The sequence below is a fragment of the Penaeus chinensis genome, chromosome 16, assembly GCF_019202785.1.
Source record: "Penaeus chinensis breed Huanghai No. 1 chromosome 16, ASM1920278v2, whole genome shotgun sequence".
NCBI classification, from domain to species: Eukaryota; Metazoa; Arthropoda; class Malacostraca; order Decapoda; family Penaeidae; genus Penaeus; species Penaeus chinensis.
The window spans coordinates 1,644,950-1,649,949 of record NC_061834.1 but is presented as its reverse complement, the minus strand read 5'-3'; the positions used below and the strand labels follow the sequence as shown (position 1 = coordinate 1,649,949).

Below are 5,000 nucleotides of genomic sequence, written 5' to 3'. Positions count from 1 at the left end.
CACACACACAGACACACACACACACACACACGTACGCACGCACGCACGCGCGCGCGCATACACACACGCACACATCCACACACACACACACACACACAGACACACACACACACTCACGCACATGCCCAAATACCGTATAACGAAGTCTATTTTCACGATTTTTTTTTTTTTTTTTCATGCCACTTTAATAAAGCAGGAACAGTTTTAATCAACCTCAGTAATGGAAGAAATAAAATTTTAACATCCTCACTTAACGATGGCACAGTAGGCTTATTTGGGAAAGTACTTTATTTCCGAAATCGCGATCATAATGTACAGAACCTTCTATAGCGATAACCTAGAGGAATGTATTAACATGATAACATTATATAAACTGTCAAGTCTAGTGGTTAACAAATGCCCTATGGAAGGGCAGCACTTCCCGAGTAGTCATTACAAGTTTTTTAATTCTAACCCAATCACTACGGATTTGTGTACTGCAGCCTATAGCTTTTTTTGTGAATTTTGTTACATACAGATGGCTCCACATGTGCTCAGCCAGCAAGGAGTCTATTAGAAGCCCTAGTGACCGAACCTGATTTCTCCATTGCTTGTTTTTCTTTCTCATACTATTGATATCGACGTCGTTATTATTCTTACTGATATTATGATTACCTAATCGTTGTTAAAGTCTTGGTGACATTAAAGACAATGAAATAATACAAAAGAAACTTTGGGAAATGAAGGAAAAGGGTAAACAGGTGAGATACGTTGGGCTAATAACTGACTTCTCGGTGACTAAAAGCACTTGTACAGCCATCTATGTGCAAATACAATAAACAGACTTATATTACTGTGGGTATGGCATGTTATTCTTGGCATCCGTGCCGATTGGGCTAATGAGATAATAAGTCATTAAGTAACCTTAGCTAGAGTGGAGTTCAGATAATGAAGACGAATCATTGGGAATAAAGTTAACGGAGAATGCGTAATGGAACGAAAGTATAGAATATCTCTAGATGCAGAAATTCTATCTATTCTATCCCTCTCCCTGAAGCGAGAGCAATCCGAATTATTGTATTGAAAATATATATCCTTTTTCTTTCCTCCATCGCCTTTACTTCGTATTATAGACACACTTTCCAAAACACGTCTTTTATTTATTTATTATTATTTTTCTTCCTTTGAAACCAATTTAATACTCTGTAATAAGACCTTAAGGAATATCTCTTTATTTAGAACTCCTTTGATGTTGAAATTATCTGTTACGAAAGTTCCTTGCTCGATCCGGGAACAGAAAGAAGTAATCTTCGTAAAAAAAAAAAAAAAAAAAAAAAAAAAAAAAAAAAAAAAAAAAAAAAGAGAGAGAGAGAGAGAGAGAGAGAGAGAGAGAGAGAGAGAGAGAGAGAGAGAGAGAGAGAGAGAGAGAGAGAGAGAGAGAGAGAGAGAAAACGGTCCCAACTAGTTTGCTAAAATCCATTATTCATTTCCTTCTCTTCAAAAAACAGTCTGTTAGAGAAACGAACACAGAAAAAAATTCTTTAAAAGGGGAATCTGTAAAATCTCCCATTATCAATGGGAGTTTGCAATCCAGCATGCTCTTAGTGAGCGACCGTAGGTTTCCACGCAATACCATACTTTTAAATACAAATAAATAAACAAATTAAAAAATAGACAACAGATAAAATAAATGAATAGATATATAAATACCCGTATATCATAAAACAACTAAGAAGAAATGCTTAGAAAATATAAGAAAAAGGTTTCTTAAGCTTTTTACCTTTAACGAGCTGCGCTGGTTTTGGCATCGAGTCACATTCAGTGTCTAAAAATAACAGTAATGATGATGATGATATAAACTGACGTTAATGGTGATGGGGAAGATGATACTGATATTAAAAATTATGCCAAAATCTGATAATGATATTAAAAATTATGCTAAAAACTGATGATGTTTATATAAAAAATGATGATAATGATAATATTTGGATAATTATGATGGTGATGATAATGATGATAATTAGATGATGATGATTAGGATAATAATGACGATGATGTTAATTAGCATAATGATGACGATGATAATGATAATATATATAATCTCATATACAAAGCTCATGGATCTTCAAAAAAGATACCGCTGAATCTACTTTAGGAAGCTTGGGACCATTAAATCTAATACAGAAAGCTTTTTCCGTGCAATTTTCCTTCAGTAAAGGCACGGTCATACGAGCGCTTTTTTCTAGCAGCGAGTTTGTGATAAGATCAGCTATTCAGTGTTACTCTGTGCTGTGTGCTGTGTGGTGCGATCTCGTCTAGCAATCTCGCTGACCTCCGTTCAAATCCCTCGCCGCCAGTGGATGGTAACCCCGGCCATTCCTTGCACACAGGGGGTAGTTTAGAAGCAAAATGAAACAGACATTATGTCACACCAAGAATGTCCATTGCAACAAATGGAATCAAACTAAACTTTAAACTATGGGCGATTTCCCCACTTTGCTCACTCGGGCGAAACGAAGCATCTTTGATAGTAATATCCGTGCGAAATTCTGAATAAATAATTAACCCCCTCAGTTGAATGGCCTCAGTTATCCGACCTGCGTTCCGCTCTTCTTCATCGCCAATAGGAATTATATACCTTCTCCGGCCGTAAATTTAAGAATCATATTTTATGTCCTTTTTCTGGACGATGCGCGGGATTCAATGTAATTGTATGAACATGAACTATTTGTCTCGACATTACTTTCAGCGATCTCCATTGTTTTTTCATGTGTGTGTGTGTGTGTGTGTGTGTGTGTGTGTGTGTGTGTGTGTGTGTGTGTGTGTGTGTGTGTGTGTGTGTGTGTGTGTGAAAACCTTCCATTTAGACCATATAACTAGTTGCATGATGACTATAGAGCTCATGAGACAGCCCAAAGGATTTTAAAAAATGATTCTTCTAATAAATCTGCAACTTTTCCAAGAATACTTTCACTCATCATTACACATCAGGACATCTTCTCATATGTATTGCGAAGGTCGAAATCATATGACATCTATTATGGGACAATATTGTTTCAGTGGTTACAACGAGCAATTCGCTTATAGACAATATTGATACTGCAAAATTCCGTCGACCCATGAACGAATATTAGAAAAGTGTTACGCTCCATTACATTGCTTGTTTTAGACACGTTGTTACGGCTTCCAGTTCTTCGTAGTTCTTGCAAATCTTCTTTATTTAATCTCATGCAGAGGCAAAGTCTTTCTTATCCTTATTCCCTATTCGCTAATTGTTGTTGAGGAGAAGGTTATTGGAAAAAAAGTTAGAGACTTTGCAATATGTTTTTTAAGGATATTTCTTCTCTGTTCTCTTAAATGATATCCTTGATCATTTTAGAAGACAAGAGGTCTGGCCGAGAAATAGTTGTCATAGCACTGTTAAGGTCATCTCATACGTAAGCAGGTTAATCTCCTCTCCCGCTTATATTTTTTTTCTCTTCTACCTCACTATATATATAAAAAAAAAATACTGTTTTGTCTCTCTTGTGTTATCGTTCTTCGCTTTATTTTTCGTAATCATTTTCACAAATGTGTCCCGGTTGCGTCGAGAAGATTTGATTTTTTTTTCAGATATTTTTCAACGGTATCACAACGATATAGACAATCCTCTCCAATTATTTCCGCCATAAGCTTACAATTACGCTACTATATCTCAAAAGTATTGGAAAATCGCCTTTCACAACCATTTCTTTCCCTCGAGATAATTAGCTTGTAAAGTAGATTACTGCTATTACTTTGGAATTTCCTTGTTTTCCTAACAAACGGAAGGACGGACAGAGAAAGAGAGAAGAGAAAAAAGAGAAAGAGAGAGAGAATACGAGGGTGGAACATGAGTATACATTTTCGTTAATATATTATACATATCCTAATGCGTGGGGAAAATCTACCTTAAAGTATTGTGGGATCAATAAGAATAAGAACTATGGCACTAGTAATAAATGTTGATCTTGTAAAATTGGAAAAAAAATCTGAAAGATAAGACTTTTTTCAGATGCTTATTTAATTGACATTCACTTCAACATGTAAGTCTTGCGTAGGACAAGTTTTTCAATAGATTTCAATAAAACCCTTTAGACATTTCCTTCCAAGAATCTTTTTTCACTAAGAATTTCTTGTATGATACCGCACTTGATGGTTATTTAGAAAATATGCCTTTGTATACATAGAACAATGGAGTTTTCATAGTTAATATCTCAAAGTTATGCCTGCACAAGTAGAGACACATCGGGTGGTGAGGTAGAGGGGGGGGGGGGGGGAGAATTAGCTCAAGAAGATAAGCTACATTAAACGTGTTCTTTGATGAAGTTATGAAATATTTTTGATTTACTTAATAGCATCTTAGGACCGTATTTTTTTTTTTTTTTTTTTTTTTTTTTTTTTTTTTTTGTATCATTAGTGATTTTCTATAGAGAGTATAATCTTGTTTATGCATTATGTGTATTAACCCAGTCCACCACGGTGACTCGAGGCATCATTGTCCCTTACCCTGACATTGTTATGAAGGGCATCTAATAAGGCAAGTGTCCCTCAAGGAAGACCGTCGTGGCGTTGATCAAAGGAGTCTTGGGAACAAAACAGGATCATGCAACAACCTCAAGAATTTCCTCTCTGACAGTTAGGGGAATGAAGATTAAATATACCTTGATGTACCATTTCAGGCTTCGGCTTAAATCGGTTATTGTCAAGCTGAATTTGAAACTTACGGTAGGGATGTATGCAAATTTCAACCTCCCGTCCTACTTCTCCAATGAACTGATCATGAACTCGCAACTGATTGACTTTGCATGTTCCGAGATCCGCAAAGGCTATTTGTAGCGGCCGTGAGAGTCGAATTTCACTTCCTACCGATGTAACGATGACTCGTTCTCTCTCAGGATGGTCGATCGCTTGACTGATTCGAAAACAAGCACTCGTGTTCTGGAAAATGATCGCGAAAGATTGTGATCACGATAGGCTGCGAATTTCCATGACGTAACACC

The 5,000-nt window shown here is 36.3% G+C and overlaps 1 protein-coding gene across 1 annotated transcript in view; it reads left to right on the top strand.

The window, feature by feature from the left end:
• Positions 1 to 5,000, top strand: part of LOC125033531 (carboxypeptidase B-like) — a 34,275-nt gene that overhangs the window by 16,964 nt on the left and 12,311 nt on the right. The window lies entirely within an intron of this gene.